At 39.9% G+C, this 9,545-nt stretch overlaps 1 long non-coding RNA gene across 1 annotated transcript in view; it reads right to left on the reverse strand.

Annotated features, from left to right (window-relative positions):
• The window catches only part of LOC121038692 (uncharacterized), a 33,413-nt gene extending 23,906 nt beyond the window's left edge, over window positions 1–9,507 (reverse strand). Inside the window, exon 1 of the long non-coding RNA XR_005794450.1 lies at window positions 9,102–9,507. This is a non-coding gene — a long non-coding RNA (uncharacterized LOC121038692). The remainder of the gene's footprint in view (window positions 1–9,101) is intronic.
• Between the last annotated feature and the right edge of the window lie 38 nt (window positions 9,508–9,545).

Raw genomic sequence — 9,545 nt, forward strand, 5'->3', positions numbered from 1 at the left:
TTTTAATACTCACTGCCTTACTCAGGCTCTCCATTGGTGGTCTCTAGCCTCCTTTGTTTTCTTTCTCTCTCTCCCCCCCCCCCCGTCTCTCTCATAATAAACAAACAAGCAAACAAACTTTAAAAAAAAAGAAAAAGGAAAACAAAGCTGAAGGTACCACAAGTTATATTACAAAGCTATAGTCATCAAGACAGTATGGTACTGGCATAAAAATGACACATGGATCAATGGAACAAAACAGAAACCCCAGAAATAAACCCACACTACATGGTCAATTAATCTTAAACAAAGCAGGAAAGAATATCCAATGGGAAAAGGACTGTTTCTTCAACAACTGATGTTGGGTAAACTGGACAACACACAAAAGAAAGAAACTGCACCACTTTCTTAAACCATACACAAAGACAAATTCAAAATGTATTAAAGATCCAAATGTGAGACCTGAAGCCACAAAATTCCTAGAAAACAACACAGGCAATACCTTTTTTTGACATCATCCATAGCAACTTTTTTCTAGATTGGACCCTGAGGTAAGGGAAACAAAAACAAAATAAACTATTAGGACCACATCAAAATAAAAAGCTTCTGCACAGAAAAGGAAATAGTCAACAAAATTAAAAGACAACCTACTGAATGGGAGAAGATATCTGCAAATGATATATCCAATAAAACAGAGAAAGAACTTCAATAACTCCACACACACAAAAAAATCCAATTTAAAAATAGGCAGAAAACATCATTAGGCATTTTTCCAAAGAAGACTTATGGATGGCCAACAGACACATGAAAAGATGCTCAACATCACACGTCGTCAGGAAAATGATGACTCATCAGAATGGCTAAAATCAACAACAGGGGGCGCCTGGGTGGCGCAGTCGGTTAAGCGTCCGACTTCAGCCAGGTCACGATCTCGCGGTCCGGGAGTTCGAGCCCCGCGCCAGGCTCTGGGCTGATGGCTCAGAGCCTGGAGCCTGTTTCTGATTCTGTGTCTCCCTCTCTCTCTGCCCCTCGCCCGTTCATGCTCTGTCTCTCTCTGTCCCAAAAATAAATAAATGTTGAAAAAAAAATTTTTTTAATAAAATCAACAACAGAAATGACAGGTTATGGCAAGGAGGTGGAGAAAAAGGAATCCCCTTGCACTGTCGAGAATGTGAACTGGTGCAGCCATTGTGGAAAACAGTATGGAGGTTCCTCAAAAAGTTAAAAATAGAACTAACTTATGATCCATGAATCACACTACTGGGTTTTTACCCAAAAAATACAAAAACATTAATTCAAAGGGTACATGCATCCCTGTGTTTATTGCAGCATTATTTACAATAGCCAAAATATGGAAGCAGCCCAAATTTCCATCAATAGATGAGTGGATAAAGAAGATGTAGTATACACACACATATTCTCTCTCTCTTTGTCTCCCTCCCCCCCCCCCCTCTCTCACACACACACACACACACACAGACACACACACACTGGAATATTACTCAGCCATAAAAAAAGAATGAAATCTTGCCATTTCCAACAACATGGATGGATCTAGAGAATATAATACTAAGTGAAATAAGTCAGTTAGAGAAAGACAAATACCATATGATTTAAGAGACAAAACAAAAAAAGCAGAAAAGAGAGAGAGAGAGAGAATCCAAAAAACAGACTTAACTATAAAGAACAAACTGATGGTTACCAGAGGGAAGGTGAGTGGGAGAATGGATATTAAGAGTATACTTATCATGATGAGCATTGAGTAATGCATAGAATTGTTGAATTACTATATTATATACATGTAAATAATATAACACTATATATTAGCTACACTGAAATTTAAAAAAAAAGGCCACCTAGCTATTTAAGATGGTCATAGGAAATTTTTGGGAATTATTTACTCAATCAGACCTAGTTCTAAAGAATCTTCTGATGCCTTCTTAAATACTTCTATTTATATTTACTTGTCTCATAGATATCTGATGTCTGTTGTCCAGAGTCTTAAATATTTCTGCATAATCACCATCTTGACAGATGACTAAAATGATTCCAGACAAACACAGGATAATATCACACTAATGCTCCACCTAAAAATCCTATCTCTATAAACCATAGCTTTAAATAGAATCAACAACTGTGGTAAGATCTAGAAAATCTTTGATTATCTCTTCTAGAGCTCTGGATGAATGAGAAAAAGGGAGAATTGAGAATTTAAAGTTTCCACAAGCTTTATCTAAAGTGACTGTTGTATAACCATGGGAACAAGTAGCCACCTGAATCAGTTTTAACCCTAATCAATAGAAAAACAATAACTCCTCTTAGTGAATGCACTTTTGCAAGTCAACCAAATATTATCAGCAACCTGCAGCTAAAAGTCAGCTAGTCAGGGGCAAATTCACCCCAAAAGTATAACATACCTAAAGTGTCAAGAAATCAACCACTATCTTACCCTAGTAATGATGCTACCGCAACTAAAGATGATGTGAACACCCTTATAACTTGAAAGTCCACCAGTCCATGAATTCCTGTTTTCCACCAGTACAATCATTTGGCCACCATCTTTGTTTCTTCCACTGGCCAGGAATAATTATAGCACGTATTGAAGCCCTTATCAAATTCACCCAGCAAACCTTAAATGATGGCTAACAAAGCCTGTCCTTAACTGAACACTGAAATGTTTTTAATGAGAAAAACTGTCTTCCAAAATAGAATGGCCTTAGACATTACTAATGCCTTGTAATAGGCACCTATGCCATTATCCAAACAAAGTGCTGTGTGTCCATACCTGATGAGTATACTAACGTGTCATCTTTATTAAATCATATGAGGATACAAGTGAACTCCTTGAGTGATCCAACCCATAGCCTAAGGGACTTAGCAATCAATGGTTTGGATCATGGGACTCTTGGTGGAAAAAAAAATGTTACTTAATTTGGGAATCCTTATCACGATCCGTGTTTTCTCTTGCATGTGCCTCTACTGATGTTGTGATATTGGCCTACAGTTACCGCAGAGAGCTACAATGGCTATCCAGTGCAGCCAGATAGCCACCAGACAACTCACTTCCACGTTAGTGAAACCTGCTGACTGCTCAAGACACACCATGGAAGAGGAAGGTATGTAAGACTATAAGAGCCAGTCATGAGTTGGTGTTCTGGAGGAGGTAACTGAATGTGCATGATTGCCAGTTGACCATAGAACTAGACACTGGGCATGGGCAATCAGAGGCTCCTCACCCCCACCCACCCCCACCCCCTGTGCTTGGAGTATATACTCTCCCCACTGTTCCCATTGTGGAAGGTGTTTTCAAGGACATGGCCTTCAGAGGTCAATGTATTGAGAATATCTGGATAGTATAACATGACTGAACCCAGTTAAAGACTCTATATAAACTTTTAAAATTTGGTGGATGGATGCAGAGATCTACTGGTCTTGTGGCCACCTGAGAGAAATCTCGTATGGTATGCCTTGGCTTATCCAATCTGCCACTGCCCTATATGGAGTGGTCTCTTTCTTGGGTCTCTCCTTGCCCTTCTTGTTCTGGGGGCCAGTTTCAGATTTCACTCAGGAAGCTCCTGAGGTTGGTTGTGCTTAAGTTAAAAGAAAGAAGTGTAGTTGGACCAGAGGTGTTGGATTGGGGCTGGGGAAGATGTGTAGATGAAATGATGGGGAGAGTGAAATATGTGCATGAGCCTGAAAACAAGAGAGAATATTTGAGTGACATAAGGAGGGTCACTTGAGAGTTACACCACGCAATTTAAATGGTCGGCTGTCAAGCAATGCTTACTTCAGAAGCTTTGCAATATTACTCTACTTTCCAGATAAATCAAAGCTGGGAAACTCAATAGAGAACAGGGGGGCTAGGAAAGAAAAAAAAAAACCTCTGGGGATTAATTTTATTTGCCTAAAATGCTTATTACATTTTACACGAGACAAATCCTCGCCAGAGAAATGACACTTTAAAGCAAGGAGGCTGACACGTCTAAATTTGGTTCAGAGAGTCTGGGTTCATAGCCTTAGAGCAGTTTCATAAGGGATTAACTTCTCTGTGTGTACTTCATACTTTTGGCAGTAAATGCAAAAAAACTACTTAATGTTCGTGTGAAGGGACTATTTTGGTTGTAAACATTGGGGAACAGGACAAAATTCACAGTGCGATGTGGATGTGTGTCCTCCCTTTTGTCCAAAGCAGTGATTGAGGGCAAACCAGAAAACTGTAGGATTTCAATATGAATGAGGGGCACCTGTGGCTGTGGGGACACTGAGACAATGAGGGACAGTCGAAAAGACTACTGCTCAGCAACATCCAGAGTAATTTCCTCAAAATCATTCAGTAGTCTCCCATTCCACTTTGGGCCAAGCAGTACAAGTGGAAAAGTGGTTAGAAATGATCAACGAGCAAGGAATGCCAAAGAAGTTGAATAGCCTGGAAAGAAACTGGGAAGTCTCCCAGTTACAGAAGAGAGTCAGTAAAATAGAGCTTGAAGGTAGCATGCAGGGCACGGAGATGAACAATGCCTGAGGCATGGCAAAATAATACACAAAAAGCCCACAGAGCCAGCCAGAAAAGACATGTGCAGGAAAAGGAGGACAATGAGAGCATGAGTCCTGCCAGATCAAAACTGAAACATATTTATAAATGTCTTTCAGAGGTAAGCCAGAGTTTTAGAATTTATTTTGAAGAGCCAAGAGTATTTGGGGATGGGGCGGGGCAGAGGGAATGGGAGAATACTTAAGAAAGTACATTACTGTATAGAATTTAATTGAGTAATTATTGTTGAATTGGTTGAATGTACCTCTTAACATATTCCTGTGCGTTTTAAAAATATTTTTTTCTCTAATTTAAGGATTAAGATGTAATCTGCCTCAGGTTCTGAGTCGTGAGTGGGTGTTGAGCAGTGGAGCGATTCTACATAGTTAGCGGTTCTTGGGAAATAATTTATTTCTCCCTGAGTAACCCTGCACCAGCCAGATTTCCAGTGGTTACTAAGAAGGCTACAAGGATATTCTTGAATCTCCTCCTTTCAGTTGAGAACAGAACTAATTCCTCACAATTACATCTTCTATTCAAAAATGTCTGATTGTTGGAGTAGGTGCTCAGAGGTGCCAGTGAGGTCAGCAATCCAGAGTGCATATTACCTGGGCTCCAAGTTTCTCTCTCCACCAAGCACAGAGACTCTCCTGCCCCAAGGGAGAATTCAACTGATCATAGAGGAATCAGGGAAGTTTCTTTAGATTCCACTACAGAATTCTACTTCTTAGAATAAGCATGTGTGTTTAAAAGAAAAAATATTTACCTGCTTGTTGTATTTGCTTATTATTTATAGGGTTGGAGGAGTTGCACTAAATGGATTCACAAAAGCAGGGCCATCAAAATAAACACAAAAGATCTAAAGTGAACTGAAGGTGGAGATAACAGAAATACAGGCTAAGAGAGTTACTGCAATTAAATTCTAAAATTAGCTCAACTTCTTGGCATTCAAAACATATCAGGAAACACAATGGGCTATATATTTCCCACAGTCTGATAAAACCAAGCACGCTGGTTCTGACGGAGACAAGACTTCCTCACACTCTAAATTTACAGTTATCTTCTAGACGGCTCTATATTCTCCTGCTTCTCTCCACGGTCATGCCACAAACCCAGCCCAAAGTCCCAGGATCTCTTTTCTGAATTACTTGTACATCTCTAGTCAGCACCTTCTCCAGATCCTGGCACAGCCTCCATACCACAGTAGTGGTCCTTTGAAATGCAAATATGAGATCACATTTGCATTTTAAATTGCATTTTAATTTAAATTATATCTCAATTTTAAATTGAGGTATAATTGACATATAGAATTGTATTAGTTTTAGGTGTATAGCATAATGATTTGATATATACAGTAAAATGATTACCACAATAAGTTTAAGTTGACATCCATCACCACATATAGTTACATTTTTTTTTTCTTGTGCACACATGTCATTGATTCAAGGGCAAAATCCAAAATCCTGTGCACTACCTATAAGACACAGTTTGGCCCCAGCCTTCTTCCTCAGACCAGTGACAAACAGGTCTACCCATACAAATAGTTCTACGCACATGCTTTGCTTAGCAGCCTCCGACTCCACCCCGCCCCCTCTTTAATAGCTAACTCACACTCTGTTACTTTACACCTCGCTAGCCCATAGGTCTCATCCGTCTGACGCTGAAGGCATGTGATTTTGTGTTGATGCTTTTTTTTTTTTTGGACTAGATCTCAGCACAGACCAAAGTGCTTCTTCAAGGAATGAAACACTGCAGCAAAATGGCCTGAGCCTATTAGGCTTTCTCAACGATTAAGTTCTTTTTCATAAGTTATCAGGAGCTTCAAATAGCTAATTAAGCAGATTAAGAGGTTTAGAGCCATCCCCATAGCCCCATGACCAAGTATGAAGGCAAATGTCAGAATGAATTCTACGACACATTTAAACATTTATGTGTAAGCCCATACAGAAACAGTCCTATAATATGTTTATAAGCTCAATGATGTCCATCTCTCAGCCCTTTCAAGTTCACATCCAGTGTGAAAGATTCACTTCAGGAACTGTGACAGCGTTCCAGTCCCAGGATGCTGCTAAGATCATAGTTGGATTTAGGCAAGGAGTTCTCTAAATCAGTGACTGAACACAGGGCTGGGTGAGAATTAAGTCTTGGGCTCCATTCTGCATAAGAATGCAGAATTCTGCTCACTTGGTTTTAGGCCTGGGACACTTCTTTACCAAGAGGTAAAGAGCCCACACAGCTTGTGCTGGGCTTACCACCTCTCTTTGCTCCATCAAACACACTTTTATCTCCAGCCTCGTTTCTCTTACCTTATAATATTTTCATGCCTTTTTTTTTTACCCGATTAACTCCCTTAAGCTTTCCCCTGTTTCTTCAACTTGTCTCTCTCTACTTTCTTACCTTCTATATGCATCTTCAGTCATGCACAAACTGATGTCTACTTCTTTTGCTTCCCTTGAAAAGGCTTTTGCCCAAGTCACTAAGAATCAAATTACTATTTTTTCAATCTGAGGCATTTACAGAGTTAGTATATTAATTAAGGTAGGTGGGATAGGCTGTGGAGACCAACTCCTAAATCTTAATGGCATTACCCAATAAGTGTTTATTTTTGCTTATGTCATGATCTGCTTATGTAAATACTCATCTTTGTGTGCCTTCTCTGTGGTGATTCAGGGACATAGGCTGCTTTCATCTTGTGGTTCCATCATGCCCTAGGGACGTCTTCATCCCCTGGACCTCTGCATCTGGGAGCTGAAGAACAAAGAGTGGAGGACTGTGTGAATCCTTAGGGGACAGAATGGGAGGAGAACTATATCGCTTCTCCTCTTATTCCGACCATACACAGTCTGAAAGGCAGACTGGGAAATGCACTGGAGCTGTCTGTCCAGTTGGAAAAAGAAACTGCTGGGCATAACCAGCAGTTATTCTTAACCAACATCTGTCATTCCTCCTTTTTGAAACTTTCTCTCCCTTGACTTCCAAGGCTCCATTCTCTCTTCTGGTTTCAGTTTTCAAATCTTCACTGCTCATTTTCAGTCTCCTTCAAGACTCTTCTTTCTTTTATCCATCCCCTTAACATTGATATTCCCCAGCCTTTGTCTCTTGGCTTATTTTTCTTCTCACTATACCATTCCCCCTGGATGTTCTCACAAACAACCAGAACATCTATCTCCATCATTCTGTTCACACGTCCATGTAAAACCTGCTCTTCATCTTATAAGTCCCCATCCTGATGAAGTAGGTCTACTCAGTCATTAAACCAGAAAACTAGAAGCGATCCTACATTCTCCCCTTTTCCTCTATAACCAAGGTTTCTCAACCACCACACTATTGACATTTCAGGCTGGGTAATCCTTTGTTGTTGTCCTGTGAATTGTAGGATGTTTAGCAGCATCCCTGGCTTCCTGCTAGTAGGTGCCAGTGTCTAACTGCCCCATCCTCTCATCAAGTTACGGCAGCCAACAGTATGCCCAGACATTGCCAAATGTCTCTTGAGTAGGAAGGGATCACCTCCAGTTGAGAACTGCATCATCCGTTCCTATAGATTGAACCTTTGTAATATTTATCCTCTCCATTTTGTTTTCTTGCCATTAATTCTATAAATTCCACATCATTTTGTGTCTGGATTTCTCCAGTTCTCTCCTATCTATGGCAAGTTGGGTGAACCAACAGTTCCTCTTGACTCGAGTCTGCATTGTCATAGAACAGGATACTGATTTCTTAGCCTCCTTTGCATGGCCAGGTGACACCATTTAGCATGGCAAATAGGTCTGTGAAGAGACTGGAGTTGAATTTAAAGGTTCTAAGGCTTTGGGGTGCCTGGGTGGCTCAGTTGGTTGAGCGTCCAGCTTCGGCTCAGGGCATGATCTCACAGTTTGTGGGTTCGAGCCCGCATCAGGCTCTGTGCTGACTGCTTGCTCAGAGCCTGGAGCCTGCTTCAGATTCTGTGTCTCCTTCTCTCTGTGCCCCTCCCCCACTCATGCTTTGTCTCACTCTGTTTCTCAAAAATAAATAAATGTAAAAAAAAAAAAAATTAAAGGTTCTAAGGCTTTGGAATCATCCGGCTTAGATAGTATCTTAACCTTATCACTCTGGTGGTGGTGTTGTTTTAGGAAAGTTACTTACATTTTCTGTGCCCCGTCAGTAATACTGGGATAAAAACAGTACCAAGCTTATAGAATTATTATGAAGTTTACAAGTTAATATGGACAAACTGTTTAGTGTATAATTGGCCAAATGTAAACACTGAATAAATGGTGGCTATGATTTAGGACTGGCAGGGATGATATAATTTCTCTTTTCCTTGCTAATCTCAAAGGTTACTACTTCAGAGCCCATCCCTAACTTTTAAGACTCAGTTTACAGGAATCTTACTCTGGAGATTTTCTCTCACTTTTCCTTCTAAATTACAATCCCTTTCTCAGATATTACTTGTTTTTCTCCCTCACTAAGCTGTGAACCCGTACAAAGCAAGGACCAGACTTTTCTCTATATATTCCCAGGACCACCAAAAGTGCTCCATAAATATGAAATGTTCAGGAAAAGTTTGTTGACTAAATCAGTAAGTGAACAAATATTAGTAACATACACCAACCTTGCAAATAACTTTCCTTCCGTTTGGCAGCAGGTAGGGAGGGTGGATTTCTAGAAAGCTTTGGACATCCTTAGAGTAAATGAAACACAAATCAACCAGGTGAATTTTTAAAAGGAAATTTATCTTACTAGCCTGGCAACTCTGTCTAGCTTTTAAGTAAATTGAAACTAGGAACCATATTATTATTGTTAGGATACAGAGGAAAACTATACATGTAACTCCAAACCTTTCACAATCCTTTAAAAATCTTATTTTAAATAAATTCACCTGAATTTGCACAGGAGTGTAGCAATGGGAATTGTTAATCGACAGAGAAGTCACCGTTTTAAAAGTCCATTGATACAATTTCTAAAATGAGGAGCTTTAAATTGCCTTGTGGTTAAAGGAACTTTTAACTACACACACACACACACACACACACACACACACACACACACACACACA

This window comes from Herpailurus yagouaroundi, unplaced genomic scaffold, assembly GCF_014898765.1.
Source record: "Herpailurus yagouaroundi ecotype Mexico unplaced genomic scaffold, PumYag 166, whole genome shotgun sequence".
NCBI classification, from domain to species: Eukaryota; Metazoa; Chordata; class Mammalia; order Carnivora; family Felidae; genus Herpailurus; species Herpailurus yagouaroundi.